Genomic DNA, 16,524 nt, shown 5'->3' with positions numbered 1-16,524 from the left:
GTGAGGTTTTTTTGACCCCAGATCTCACAATAAAGAGGACCTGTCATGCCTATTTCTATTACTGGGGATGTTTACATTCCTTGTAATAGGAATAAAAATGATAAAAACATTTTTTTTTTTAAACTGTGTAAAAATAAAAAAATAATAAATAAAATAAATAGGAAAAAAAAAATTAAAAAAAAATTTAAGCGCCCTGTCCCCGTTAGCTCGCGCGCAGAAGCAAACACATACGCAAGTCCCGCCCACATATGTAAACGGTGTTCAAACCATACATGTGAGGTATCTCCGCGATCGTTAGAGCGAGAGCAATAATTTGAGACCTCCTAGACCTCCTCTGTAACTCTAAGCTGGTAACCTGCAGAAATTTTTAAATGTTGCCTATGGGGATTTTTAAGTACCAATGTTTGGCGCCATTCTGTGAGCATGCGCAATTTTGAAGCATGACATGTTGGGTATCTAATTACTCGGCGTAACATTATCTTTCACATTATGCAAAAAAATTGGGCTAAATTTACTGTTTTCTTATTTTTTAGTTCAAAAAAGTGATTTTTTTTCAAAAAGATTGCATTTGGAAGACTGCTGCGCAAATATGGTGTGATAAAAAATATTGCAACGATCTCCATTTTATTCTCTAGGGTCTCTGCTAAAAAAAATATATAATGTTTGGGGGTTCTAAGTAGTTTTCTAGCAAAAAAAATTATTTTAGCTTGTAAACACCAAGTGTCAAAAATAGGCCCAGTCTTAAAGTGGATAAATGCACAACTTTGTGAAAAGTGCTACTTGGATGTTAGGCCTATGTATGTGGTTAGGCTGTGTAAAAGTGTTACACATGTGGTATCGCCATATTCAGGAGGAATAGCATAATGTATTTTGGGGTGCAATTTTTGCTATGTACATGCTATGTGTTAGAAATATTGGATAAATGGACAGCTTTGTGTAAAAAAAAAATGTGTTTTCATTTTCTTTCCACATTTTCCAAAAACTTGTGGAAAAAAATGACATATTCAAAAGACTCATTATGCCTCAAAAATTATACGTTGGGCTGTTTGCTTTCCAAAATGGGGTCATTTTATGGGGGTTTCCATTGTCCTGGTGCTCCAGGGCCTTCAAAAGTGCGATAGGTTGTCAGGAAATTATATGTGTAATTTGTGCTCCTAGAATGCCGGACGGTGCTACTTGGATATTAGGCCTCTGTATGTGGCCAGGCTGTGAAAAAGTCTCACACATGTGGTATCGCCATACTCAGGAGGAGTAGTAGAATGTGTTTTGGGGTGTAGTTGCAAGTATATATATGCTGTGTGAGAGAAATAACCTGTTAATACGTCAATTTGTAAAAAAAAAAAAATCTTCATTTTGCAAAGAGTTGTGGGAAAAAATTACAACTTCAAAAAACTCACCATGCCCCTTATGAAATACATTGGAATGTCTACTTTCCAAAAAGGGGTCATTTGGGGGGTATTTGTACTTTCCTGACTTTTTAGTGTCTCAAGAAATGAGATAGGCCTTCAGTACATCAGGTGTGGTCAAGTGTGATCAATTTTCAATGATTAGCACCATAACTTGTGGACTCTATAACTTTCACAAAGACCAAATAATATATACTTATTTGGGTTATTTTTACCAAAGATAAGTAGCAGTATAAATTTTGGCGAAAATTTGTGAAGAAAAATTACTCATTTGCTAAATTTTATGACAGAAACAAAGAAAAATGCGTTTTTTCACAATATTTTCAGTCTTTTTTTATTTATAGCACAAAAAAAAACCCAGTAGTGATTAAATACCATCAAAAGAAAGCTCTATTTGTGTGAAAAAAGGACACAATTTTTTTTATGGGTACAGTGTTGCATGACTGAGTAATTGTCATTCAAAGTGTGAGAGCGCTGAAAGCTGAAAATCAGTCTGGGCAGGAAGGGGGTGAAAGTGCACTGTAGGCAAGTGGTTAAGGATTTTACTGTCAGTCATATGCGATTTTATGCAAATCCAGTAATTTATTTATTTATATCTTATCACCATTGTCACATTTATGATTTAAATCCTCACCTAAGTCACAATATATATTACTACAGTGCGTATATTATTTGGTATATTTTATCATTTTATTAGGTATCAAACTTTTTATACATTGGTTATAATTTTTGATACAGATACTATTTATATCACTTATCTTGAATATATATTTATTTATCATCACAAGATATACACATAAGCCCACTATATTACCAGCACTCATTTTTTTCATTAGTTTTAACATTTGTTGTTTTTTTGGTATTTTACCATAAAATAAAAAAGAGCAGCAGGTATCCCACATCCTACATAGGGCTAGACACGAAAACTAGGCGCCTTCACCCTGATAAATAACAAAATACCTGTTACCTGTTAGTCAGTGATACCAAATCAGAAATATATATAGCTATATATAGTGAGATCAAATAAGACTCAAGATGGTTGAATCAAAATAACCTTATTTATTATTTCGTGTCTGAGTTTAAATATACCATATGACGTATAAAAAGTAGGTTGTATTATCATCTGACGTATAAAAAGTAGGTTGTTATTAAGATCTTTTTGTCCAATCGAAGTTAGCAATTTATTCTGGTAAGCATAGGGTTAATAGTCTATATTGTGATGTCTGTGACTTCCATCAGGGAATTTTCAAGGGACTTTTGATTCAGATATAAATTGTTCTGTGGTTAAGATGTCCAGATGGAGTTCCTCTTTATGAGAGATAGGGAATTTTGGAAGTTGCAGAGTATCTCAGCTTATCAGATATATTTTTAGCTTTTGGAAGCTCATGAAACATGGAATAAAAATCAAGAGAGACAAGAGATTAATACCTTTTCAGCCATTTTGTACAAGCAGAGCAGCCATCTTGCCACCTCAGTGCCCAAATATTTTTTTTATTGCTCTCTTTGTCCACCTAAACTTGAAATTTTGTTTCAAACTTAGCAAGGTAGAGGAGGGAATCCTAATTCCCATTGTTTCCGACTTATCAAAATTTATTTTCATATTAGATAATAGTTCATATTGTTCAAACTCTTTCAACAAATTCGGAAGTGATATCTCAGGCTTGGTGAGTGAGAAAAGCAAGTCATCTGCATATGCAGAGACTTTCTCCATGCCCGCGATATCTGGGTTCTGTTTAATCCTGCAAAGGAAAGGCTCTAGTGACAATATAAACAGGAGAGGGGAAAGGGGGCATCCCTGTATTGTCCCCTTTTTAATAGGTAAGGGGTCCGACAGTACTCCGTTAACTTTAGCTTGGGCCCAAGGTGTAGTGTAAATAGCTTGAATCCATTGCATCATGCTCTTTCCTAATCCAATATGTTTAAGGGTGGAAAACATGAATTCCCAATTTATGCGATCAAATGCTTTTTCTGCATCCGTTCCTAAAAATACGCAAGATTTCTGGGTATAGTTTACCCTATGTATTAGATTCAATATTTTTGTGGTATTATCTTTCGCCTCTCTCTGTGGGACAAATCCCACTTGATCCAAATGTATCAGTGTTTATATGTTGTGTCAGTCTATTCGCTATAATTTTTGTAAATAACTTCAGGTCCAAATTCAACAATAAAATGGGTCTGAAGTTACCACACAGTGTTAGATCCTTCCCTTTTTTTAGGAATAACTGATATCTGAGCCTCTAAAGTATCTCTACAGAAAGTTGATTCTTTCCCTACCTCATTGAACAATTTCGTCAGGCGAGGCCCCAGGACCGGTAAAAAGGTTCTATAATACTGCAACGTTAGACCATCAGGTCCTGGGGCTTTGCCCAACTTCATTGATCCAATAGCCTGTTGGACTTCCGTTAAGTTATTTTAGAATCCATTTCCCCTCTCAATTCACTAGTCAGTGTTGGTATATTTGACATCGAGATGTTTTCGTCAATCTTTGATTTATCTACCTTACCCACTGGAAAATTATATAAAACTGAATAGAAATCTCCGAAAGTCTGTGTGATTTGTTTAGGGAGCGTTACTTTCTTTCCCTTAGGAGACATAATCTGAGGAATATATCTAGTTCTCTCCATTTCCTTAACTGCTCTAGCCAGCATTTTCCCACATTTGTTGCCTGATTCAATGCCAGTCTTGCGGCTCCTTTGTAGAGCCGCTTTTGCTCTGTACTGCATCAAATCAGTAATTTTGTTTGCGTGTGGCATTTGCTTTTTTCTCCAAATATGGATGGTACCCGATTGTGATCTTTCTCTATCTCATATAAGGTAGCAAGGAGTGAATCTAGTTGTTTTTCCCTCTCTCTTATCATTCTAGATCCATGTTTGATTAATATCCCTCTAATTACTGTTTTGTGTGCTTCCCACAAGATTCCTGTCTCACCTTCGGGTGTATCATTAGTTTGAAAATAATAGTTTTATTCTTTTAAGACATCCTCTCTTACCTCCAGGATCTGAAGTAAACTCTCATTTAATCTCCAAAATCTATTCACCTGTCTCACCCTTTCTGATAATGAATAACTCATCATAATTTGTGCATGATCTGACCATGTTATGTTCCCAATCTCTATATTTTGTACTGCATGTAGTTGTCTATGATGAATCAAAAACTGGTCTATTCTGGAGTATGTCATATATTGGAGAGTAAAATGTGTAATCCCTTTCTCCCAGGTGGAATAATCGCCATATATCAATTAATTGCTGGACTATTTTTTTCCTAACTCGGGGAGCTACCGATGATTTTCCACTAGAGGTGTCCATCTCTGGCATCAGAGGGATGTTTTAAATCCCCTCCCAACAAAAGTTGTCCCTCCACAAAATCGGTCAAGATCTTTAAGGTCTGAGTAAGGAAAACATTCTGTTGGGAGTTGGGCACATAAATAGAACCCAGTGTTACTTTAGTCCCCTCTATTGTCCCTTTCACCAATACATATCTCCCCTCCTTATCTAGGAGGGTCTCTTTATGCTCCCAAGCAAGTTTATTTGAAATAAAGATAGATGTTCCCTTTGATTTCGAGGTTCTGTTAACTGAATGATAACCTATAGAGTAATATTTATTTCTTAAGATTGGGACCTTATGCTCTCGGAAGTGCTTTTCTTGGATAAATGCTATATCCGCTTGTAAACGTCTTAATTCATTAAAAAGCATATATCTTTTTTCCGGTATATTAATTCCTCTTACATTGAGTGAAATTATTTTTACAGTAGCCATTGGATAAAAACAAAAAAAAAAAAAAAACCAACAACAACAAAAAAAACTCTTAAAAAAAAAAAAACCTCTAAAGAGAAGAGGTCTTTATAGTACTAGAACTACACACGGTATATAGCATGCCTCCTACCCCCCTTGTGCATGCAAGCCTACTGGACGTATAGCCTAGGTATGCTCCCAGGGTGAGGTTCCCAATCCTCCCTCTCCAACCCTTCTGAACCATTTATTTTCATCACCATCTTTAACTTTTTGAAAAAAGTTCCTTCCGGAAAAAATTCTATATTACTAAAATATATAGTAACTATATCTACACTTTCCCCCCAAAAAAAGAAAAAGAACCCCCCTAAACCTCCACCCCAAAAGCCTTCATGTATACTTATGTATTCAACATTAGTGGGTTTTGATTTTTAAACACATTATTACGTTTATGTTCCCGTCTCTTATACATTGCTTCTATGAGATCTGACACCTTCACCAGTTCCAAACAATCCTACTTGGGATGAGGGGAAGGAAAGAGAAAAAAAAAAAAAACAAAAACAAAAAAAAAAACAAAAACAAAAAAAAAAACCCTCCCCTTGTGCCCCCCCCACCTATATCCCACCCCAATACCTCCACTTATCTCGACAACCCTACCCCCCCATAACCTCTTGTGTGAGTGACTTTGATGAATTCAGAACATTTTTAATTCATTCTTATTACATTTCTAGTGTATCCATCACCTATAGGGAACTATTAATAAATTCAAACACCTTCAACAAAAACCTGTATAGTAATTTTGTATCTCCTGCAGGAAATGTGAAATTCACAAACTGAAGAGGACAAGCTGACTCCAAGTGTGCTCCAATTACAGGAGGATCTGATTGCTTGCTCTGACCTTGGCTGGTCTTGGAGGAGTTTGGAATTGCCTGTCTGTTCTGCTCTGAATGGGAACCTGCAGAAGACACCAGATCAGGTGTGAAGGGATTTCAATCCTCTCTCTACAAAAGTAAAGACCTTATTAATACCAAAAACAAGGGAGGAGACTTGGACCAGTTCCACTTAAGGATATACTAGCTATCTTGTGGCATTCCATAGAAGGAGGCTTGGTGCAAAACTCCAATTGAAATTTCAAGCTATATCTTTCTGCTGTTGCGGTGAGTGGGGAACCGAGAGGGGTCACCTGTCACCTGGAGCACCTTGTATTAGTTTTTTTAGCACTGGAGCACCTTATTGGAATTTAATCACTTTTATAAAAGGACTTAATATTTATATATTCATATGCTATTTATGTTATTGTGTTCACAATATTCTATTTCACTTCATATGTGTTTGTTTTTATGCTAGCGCTGTTTTAAATTTAATTACATATTTCACCTAAGTTTTTACTTAGAGCCACAGCAGCTGCATCACCTTATTTTTATATATATATAATTAATTTTATATATTTATATAATTTTACCACACTTATCTAAATTATTATACACTTTTTATTCACCTTTTTACCATGAGCGCGGGTTTTAATTTATAGTTTACAGAGACAAGAATAAGGTCCATCTAACCTGACGGGGTGTGAGCCTCTTACGCCCGATTCTTATGATCGGTGAGAATGAGAATTGGAACCACAGAACCTTCAAGCAAGTGTCTCCACTCCTTGAGAGCCAGGATAATGGCCAACAGCTCTCTGTCTCCAATCTTGTAATGGCATTCAGCTGGAGACAGCTTCTCCAGCTGAATCCCACAAGGGATCTCCAGTAGAACCCACAAGGAAGTAAGGGTCCATCAGGTGTCCGACGCGGAGACAGGAAGGTGCCTACTCCCGTCTTAGACGCATCCACCTCTAGGACAAAGGGCAAACCAGGATTGGGATGATACAGAATGGGAGCCAAAGCGAAAGCAGACTTGAGGGCCTTGAAAGCTTGGATGGCAGCAGGCATCCAATTTTGGGAATCCCTGCCCTTCTTGGTCAGATCTGAGATAGGTTTGGCCAAAGAGGAAAAGTTCCTGATAAATTTCCGATAGTAGTTGGCAAACCCAAGGAAACGCTGAATGGAACGGAGACCACTGAGGGTCCATGGAGAACCCTTCAGCAGAAATGATGTAGCCCAAGAAGGCAACCTGAGACAGGTGAAATTCACATTTCTCAAGCCCATTCTCACGTAACAGTTGCAGCACCCATCTGACATCCAGGTAGTGTGATTCAATGGAGTCCGAGTAAATCAAGATGTCGTCCAAATAGATTACCACGTATTGCTGCAACATATCACGAAATACATCATTGATGAACTCCTGGAAGACGGGGCACATTGCAAAAGCGAAAGGGCATCACCAGAGATTCGGAATGACCGATTCTGGTATTAAACAGGGTTTTTAATTCATCGCCCTCCTTGATCCTTACGAAGTTATATGTGGCCCTTAGGTCAAGCTTGGTAAAGACCATTGCTCCCTTGAGGCGGTCGAACAATTCAGTAATCAACGGAATTGGGTATGCATTATTGACCGTGATGCGATTGAGGCCCCTATAATTAATGCAAGGTCTCAACTAACCCCCCTTTTTCTTTACGAAGAAAGAACCGGCACCCGCTGGAGAAGTGAACTTGGGTATGTGCCCCCGGGCAAACGCATTCACAAGGTACTCCTCCATGGCCTTGTCCTCCGCAACCGAGAGTGGATATATACGTTTTTCTTTAATAAAACTTTTGACATACTACACCATGAAAGTGTTTGCTATCATCCAATGTTGGGAGATAATAGATCGATAAAAGATATAGAGGTGAAAGGTTCCCCATAGACCACCAACATCTCCAATGGTTTAGAGAGGCTGGATTCATCCTTCTTTTTATGGATAGTGTAGGACCCACTGACAATGGGGTACTTTGACGTAGTGGTGGGCTTGAGCATGATATGGCCATATGGTGGGACTAATGCCCCGTACACACGTACCGATTGTCGGCCGTAAATATTTGGCCGACGACCGTTTGGCCGATTGTAGGCTTGTTAGTATGACGCTTCCGACAGCCGACAGCGCATTTTCGGCCGAACAGAATCGGGTGTGCAGGCATTAAAATTTTTGTTGGCCGTCACCAGAACGGCCGATTGTTCGCCAGTCAGTACAGATTTCGGCCGACAGACAGCAGATTAGCAAGACTGGGCATGCTCAGAAAAGAAAAAAAGACAAGGAAAGTTAACCATCACATGACATCACTTCTGCAGTCGGCTGTTGTTGGCCGACAAAATTCGTGTGCAGTCTTTTGCAGTTTTCAGCAGACATGACAGCCCTGGACAAAAGACGGCAGATCGTTCGGCTGACGATCAGTATGTGTGTACGGGGCTTAAATCCCCATTTTTATTTATTGATTGCCTTTATATTTGATAGTCATTTCTTTTGCATGTTGCTTGGTTGTTGCTTGGTTCATAGCTGCACCAACTTTAGAAATGCATGTTCAGGGTGTGCCAGCTCTTTGTTTGTTTGTAGAGGACAATACACAGGAGTATTACAAACCACCATTTATGAAATACCAACAAGTGCTGTTTAAAATTATTGGAGGTGAGCAGTTAGCACACACAGAGGTGTTATCACTAGAAGAGCACCCCAGGCACCTTAATTACTGGTGAAGGACTTTGCATCAAGCAATAATGATTGTGTCACAGAAACTTATAGTCACTTTTCTAATTTTCTTTTTCTAATTTCTTTTGTTTTGTTCTTTGAATTTTGGACTTCAGTCATATTTATCATATTCCTTTGTACGGATTAATTGCACATTTTATCTTTTTATTTCCACTATATATGAGTAATATACTGTGTGAAGGAGTTTGATGTTTTAATTTTAATGGTATACAGGTCCTTCTCAAAAAATTAGCATATTGTGATAAAGTTCATTATTTTCTGTAATGTACTGATAAACATTAGACTTTCATATATTTTAGATTCATTACACACAACTGAAGTAGTGCAAGCCTTTTTATTGTTTTAATATTGATGATTTTGGCATACAGCTCATGAAAAACCAAAATTCCTATCTCAAAAAATTTGCATATTTCATCCGACCAATAAAAAAAAAGTGTTTTTAATACAAAAAAAGTCAACCTTAAAATAATTATGTTCAGTTATGCACTCAATACTTGGTCGGGAATCCTTTTGCAGAAATGACTGCTTCAATGCGGCGTGGCATGGAGGCAATCAGCTTGTGGCACTGCTGAGGTGTTATGGAGGCCCAGGATGCTTTGATAGCGGCCTTGAGATCATCCAGAATGTTGGGTCTTGCGTCTCCCAACTTTCTCTTCACAACATCCCACAGATTCTCTATGGGGTTCAGGTCAGGAGAGTTGGCAGGCCAATTGAGCACAGTAATACCATGGTCAGTAAACCATTTACCAGTGGTTTTGGCACTGTGAGCAGGTGCCAGGTCGTGCTGAAAAATGAAATCTTCATCTCCATAAAGCTTTTCAGCAGATGGAAGCATGAAGTGCTCCAAAATCTCCTGATAGCTAGCTGCATTGACCCTGCCCTTGATAAAACATAGTGGACCAACACCAGCAGCTGACATGGCACCCCAGACCATCACTGACTGTGGGTACTTGACACTGGACTTCAGGCATTTTGGCATTTCCCTCTCCCCAGTCTTTCTCCAGACTCTGGCACCTTGATTTCCGAATGACATGCAAAATTTGCTTTCATCCAAAAAAAGTACTTTGGACCACTGAGCAACAGTCCAGTGCTGCTTCTCTGTAGCCCAGGTCAGGCCCTTCTGCCGCTGTTTCATGTTCAAAAGTGGCTTGACCTGGGGAATGCGGCACCTGTAGCCCTTTTCCTGCACACGCCTGTACACGGTGGCTCTAGATGTTTCTACTCCAGACTCAGTCCACTGCTTCCGCAGGTCCCCCAAGGTCTGGAATCGGTCCTTCTCCACAATCTTCCTCAGGGTCCGGTCACCTCTTCTCCTTGTGCAGCGTTTTCTGCCACACTTTTTCCTTCCCACAGACTTCCCACTGAGGTGCCTTGATACAGCACTCTGGGAACAGCCTATTCGTTCAGAAATTTCTTTCTGTGTCTTACCCTCTTGCTTGAGGGTGTCAATGATGGCCTTCTGAACAGCAGTCAGGTCGGCAGTCTTATCCATGATTGCGGTTTTGAGTAATGAACCAGGCTGGGAGTTTTTAAAAGCCTCAGGAATCTTTTGCAGGTGTTTAGAGTTGATTAGTTGATTCAGATGATTAGGTTAATAGCTCGTTTAGAGATCCTTTTCATGATATGCTAATTTTTTGAGATAGGAATTTTGTTTTTTCATTTGCTGTATGCCAAAACCATCAATATTAAAACAATAAAAGGCTTTCACTACTTCAGTTGTGTGTAATGAATCTAAAATATATGAAAGTCTAATGTTTATCAGTACATTACAGAAAATAATGAACTTTATCACAATATGCTAATTTTTTGAGAAGGACCTGTATGTTTGTACCCAGTTTATATATGGTATATACTGAACACTTTTTGTCACATATGGTACATATTTCATGATTATTGCACACCCAGCTTCCATCACTGTGGGGCAGACATTCTAGCACTTTATTCAGTTTTGCACATCACTAATGAAGATAGGAGACTATATGCAGCGTTTTACAATTTTCAAGTTTATATTACTTTATTTAAAGTTGCACAGTACTATATTTTACACATTAGGGGATAAACCCTGCCACAAGGGGGAATGGCACCAGGTTGCAAGTCTATGACACAATCGTACGGACGATGAGGAGGAAGAGTGCCAGTGCGCAACTTGTCAAATACACCTTGATACTCATGATATTCAGTAGGCAACACTGAATCCAAGGAGGTACAAAGTACCTTAACAGGCCCATGGACACAAACAGCGCCACACTGTGGAGACCAAGAGAGGATCTCGACTGACTGCCAATCAAAGGTAGGATTATATTTCTGAAGCCACGAGTACCCCCAAAACAACAGAGTAGTGTGGGGGTGAAATAACCTGGAAACAGGTCGACTCCCTGTGAACAGCCCCTATTGCCATATCAACAGTCTCATGGGTAATCCGTGCCGGTTGAAGGGGTCTGCCATCAATAACCTCGATAACTAGTGGAGCAACACGAGGCTGCAAGCGTATGGAATTTGCAGTAGCAAACGTACTGTCAATAAAATAACCACCAGCATCGGAGTCTATCAACGCCTGAGTAACCACCGAACCCACTGCCCAGGAGAGGACAACTGTGATTAGCAGTTTATCTTTACGGGAAACCGGGGACAAGGAAATTCTACCTAAGATCTACCCCCGACAGGACCTTAGGTACAAGCGTTTCTTGGACGGGTCGGACAAGATTTCAGGAAATGCCCACCAAGACCGCAATACAGGCACCGGCCCTCCCTCCTCCTAAAGGCCCGCTCGGCATCGGAAAGGCGAGTGAACCCCAGCTGCATGGGTTTACAGCCAGACGCACCATCCCTGGGAGGCATGGGAGGTGAGGGTGGAATGGGTGGGCAAGAAAACGTAGGAGCCAATCTGGTAGGAGGCCTCCGCATACGCTTCTTAAAACGATGGTCCCTCCCTGAGCCTGTTATCGATCAAAATCAGGAAGAAAATGGGTGCCTCGAGCTAGTCAGGGAGATGCTTGGCTGCAATCTCATCCTTCAATGCATCGGAGAGACCATGAGAGAAGACAGCCACCAGAGCCTCATTATTCCAGCCCACCTCTGCTGCCATGATACGAAATTTGATAGCATTCTCGGTAACAGCTCGTATACCCTGTTGAATGGACAGAAGCAGCTTAGCAGCAGAGGCAGAGAGAACAGGCCCATTGAATACCCTATGAAAGGAGGCAACAAAAACTCAGGTAATCGAGTATCACATGATTATCGTTCTCCCATAAGGGATTCGCCTAGGCCATGGGTGTCCAACCTTTTGGCTTCTCTGGGCCACATTGGATGTAGAGAAATTTTCTCGGGCCACATATAAAATATATACTATAGTTAAGGTATATAAGTAATAAAACACCGCCACGTCCTTCCAGCGCTGCCGCTGCTGCCCCCGCCAGCACTAATTTAACACAACTAGAAGATGATCCCTTCCGAGGCAGCCTCTGCCTACAGTTAGTTGGAAGCCGCTGTGGCCCTGCCCCCGACCCGACTTCCTTCCTCCCCAGCAAAAAAAAATAAAAAAATTGTCAGGGGGCAGTGGGCCGCATTGCCTGCGGTTCTGGGCAGCATGCGCCCCCGGGCCGCAGGTTGGACATGCCTGGCCTAGGCCTTGCCCGAGAGCAACAAGATTAGGAAGCCCACCTTGGACCTGTCAGAAGGAAAAGCCTGAGGAACCATCTCATAATAAATGCCTACTTGGTTTAGGAAGCCATGCCACTGGTTTACCCCCATAGCGCTGCGGGAGGGGGGCTGAACCAGTCATCCCTCTGGTAACAGCAACTGCAGGAGCAGCAGCACATGCAACAACAGGAGGAACCACTGGCCTTGCAGTACCAGGAGCGAGGTGCACTGTGCATGCAAGCAACGTCTGCAACGCCTGAGAAAACTGACACAAAAGGTGATCTTGTTGATTGAGCCTGGTAACCAGCATGTGGAGCGTAGGAGCACCTGCATTGTCAGGATTCATGGCCCTTGTGTACTGTCAGGGTGCCACGAAACCAAACCACACGAGGATGCAGGTAAAATAAAGCAGTTTAATGGAGCAAACACTAAAACGCACAGCAAGAGTGAGGAAGTGGGAGCAGGAACAAGCCAGGGAAAAGTCCAGAAGCGGGTAGTCATCCAACCCGGGGTCGAGTCCAGAAGCGGGAAGTCTACTGATGCCAGGTCACCTGCCAATGCGGGATCGAGAGCCAGGAGAGTTGTCAGCAAAGCCAGGTCATACACGGAGGAACACGGAGAACAGAAGCCTGCTAGCAGAGATGCACCTTGGAGCACAAACACAAGGGCAAGGACTGCAACCCATCAGGTGATAGATATAGTTAGGTGTGCAGTATCATCACTGTGCGCCGCCCAGGCAGCAGGCAAGTGATGATGCAATCAGAGTCTATAAGAGGCAGCAATCTGCACATGTCCAAGATGGCTGCCAACAGGAGGGCAAGGTAAGACCGTGACAGGGCAATGAGAAGACATAGTTGAACCTCAGATTCCAGACATAGTTGAATCTTAGCATCTGATAGTTCAAATACATGAACAAGATACTGGGATTTAAGCACAGGTATATCTTTTTCTCTTCATAGTTGTAGTAAATTCTCTCTCACTCAGACAGGTTGCAGGGTGTACGGCTGTAAGGAAGCTTGAATTAGGGTGCTGGAGCAGTGAAGGTGCTAAACCTTGCTCTAGAATGAGTGAGGGATCCCCTATTAATTGGAGCTTCCTCAGGGCCTGCGGTATACTCACTGCTGTCTGTGCCCAGTGTTTCCACTCCCAAGCATCTGCAATCCTCTATTGTAATAAAAATATCCGCGCTATACATTTGAAAAAACCCATTTAAGAACCATAAAGGTTCACATAAAAAGTAGATTCAAGCAGCCAGCTAAATGCATAGTCAAGAGCATAAATAAAAGTATAAAATTTCATAAGCAGCACTTGACAGAAGGGAAAAATCCACCACCTTCAGTGCGTCTGATAGCACACACAACCAACATGTGATTTCTCAATCTCCTTATCAGAATGAAGATGAAAAAAGCATGTAGCAAGTGTCAGCAGAGGATAACCCAATGATATGTCAGCCCCCCAATTGCAGCTTTAGACCAATCAACAGGGATGGTGTAATCCGATATAACTCTCCAGCCAGCAACTGAGATGTAAACCAAGGAAGGATAAAGGAGATCTCATAGTGCAATATGTTCAAACGCTTTTAAAATTTATTTGCAAACATACTTACAAAAACAGATAAAATCCAAGCATTAAAACATTACAGAAATCCCGGGTCATTCAGCATGTGCGTGTCAGCGTGCCCATCTGATGCATTTCGGCCAATCAGCCGTCGTCATCTCTATTGTAAGACGAGGGTTCTTAACCTGCAGGCTACTCATGGAATGGATGTGGATCAGGGCGGTTTAGTGTAGCCTAGATCAACACCTGGCTTAGCCTCTAGCAATCCACTTAGAGCCTGACCCAGCCCCTCCCGCCCCCTCCACAGCCTAGCACTCCAGTGAGCACTGGAGGGGCAGAGCACAGAGCCAGTGACTTGACAGTCAGGGCTCTCTGCTCAGAGTGGAGGGAGAGAACTGAGCGATCAGCGGGGTTTGATTACTCAGTTCTTACACAGAGCCAGCAGGGGATGATGCTGCATTCACCTAGGTGAGTATAAATGTTTTTTTTTTTTTAAAGTCCATACTTCTCTTTTAACCACTTGCCGTCCGCCTGCTGCAGGTGGCTCGGCTGCCCTAAATGACGTAGGGGTATGTCGGCCATGAGAGTGGTGCTGAGGGGCGAGCTGCAGCAGGGATGGCGATCCATGGGACCTGCGGCCGCGATTGCCGCAGGGCACACGCGATCACTCCCCGCTGAGAGAGAAGGACAGTCAGCTGTTATAAACACAGCTGACCGTTGTTCTCTCTGAAATGATCACAGAGCGCCTGTGATCCTTCTATATAGGATCACAGGTCTCTATGATCATTTCACAAGTCCCTCCCCCCACAGTTAGAAACCACTCCCCATCACTCACAATTAACCCTTTGATCATCCCTAGGTTAACCCCTTCCCTGCCAGTGTCATTATTCCAGTAACTATGCATATTTTTAGCACTAATTACTGTAGTGATGTCACTGATCCCCCTCAATAGTGTCAAAAATGTCAGTTAGGGGTCTGATCTGTCCTCCAACGTCGCAGTCCCGCTAAAAATCACAAATTCCCGCCATTACTAGCACAGAAAAATAAATTAAAATGACTAAACTTCCCCTAGTTTGTAGACGCGATATCTTTTGCGCAAACCAATCAAAATACACTTATTGCGATTTGTTTTTACCACAAATATGTAGCAAATTGGCCTAAAAGGATGAAAAAACTGAATTTTTGTAAAATCTTACTGTAAAATTCCTTTCTCTGAGTCCTCCGACAGTCGCCGCCCCTTCCCAATTCGTCACCAATGGGTATTGACCTTTGCTCCGTAGGAGTAGCTAGGCAACAAGAATTGTTAATACAAAGCTTTTTAACATAGACCCACCCCTAGGGGCTGTCCCCTCAGTCAATACCTCCCTGCACCAGCATTCCCAACTCAGTTTGGTAGCATAGCAGTAAGAGTACACAAAAACCCCAAAAGAGGGGCGGGGGGCGGCGACTGTCGGAGGACTCTTATTACGGTAAGATTTTACAAAAATTCAGTTTTCTCTTACGTCCTCTGACAGTCGCCGCCCCTTCCCAATTCGTCACCAATGGGACGTCCCAAAGCAGTGTAGACATGAGGGGTGGGAGACGCAACCGCAGAAAAGGCAACGCAGTACCCACATCAGAGAAAGGAACCTTACCACAGTAAGAGAACCAACTGGGCAACAGGAAAACGTGCTCAACAGGAGCAACAACCCAGGAAAAACAAGTAACCCAGGGGTAAAACACCCAAACAACCAAGGGCCCATGAAAACAAGGGTCCCTAGGAGACTGCCGCACTGAGAACTTTATGGCCAAAGGAGGCATCAGCCGATGCCTGAACATCCACCTTATAGAATTTTGAGAAGGTGTGAACGGACGACCAAGTCGCTGCCTTACACACCTGGGCCACAGAAGCTTGATGCCGGAAAGCCCAAGACGTACTCAAAGACCTGGTAGAGTGCGCCTTCACAGGGAAGGGAGGAACCTTCCCCTTCAAGGCATAGGCTTGTTCAATGATCTGTCTGATCCATTTGGCGATAGTCGCAGCCGACGCCGCCATGCCCTTCCGAGGTCCCTCAAAAAGGACAAAGAGAGAATCCGACTTGCGAAAAGAGAGTTAGTGGACGACAGGTAAACTCTGATCGCCCGGACAACATCCAAGGAATGTAAGGCAACCTCCTTCGGATGTTTAGGCTTCGCGCAGAGCGAAGGCAAGACAATGTCCTCATTCAGGTGAAATTCCGATATCCTTTTCGGAAGGAAAGATGGGTTAGGCCGCAGGACCACCTTATCCTTGTGGACCACCAGGTAGGGAGAAGTGCAGGACAAAGCTGCCAGCTCCGACACCCTGCGAGCCGAAGTGATCGCCACCAAAAAGGCAACCTTCTTAGACAACAGGGCGTTGAAAGAGAACGGCCAGCGCAGAAATCTGACCCTTAATTGTGGCCAGTGCCAAACGCTGGTCCACTCCAGTTTGGAGGAAAGCCAACACTCTCGACACCGAGTATGAGCGAGGGGAATACCCCCTGGACTCACACCAGGCAAAGTATGCTTTCCAAGTACGGTAGTAAATTTTACCCGAAGAGGCTT

The sequence above is a fragment of the Pelophylax lessonae genome (genome assembly GCF_965119305.1).
Source record: "Pelophylax lessonae genome assembly, chromosome: 8".
In the NCBI taxonomy this organism is placed as follows: Eukaryota; Metazoa; Chordata; class Amphibia; order Anura; family Ranidae; genus Pelophylax; species Pelophylax lessonae.
Note: the sequence above shows the minus strand (reverse complement) of the source record.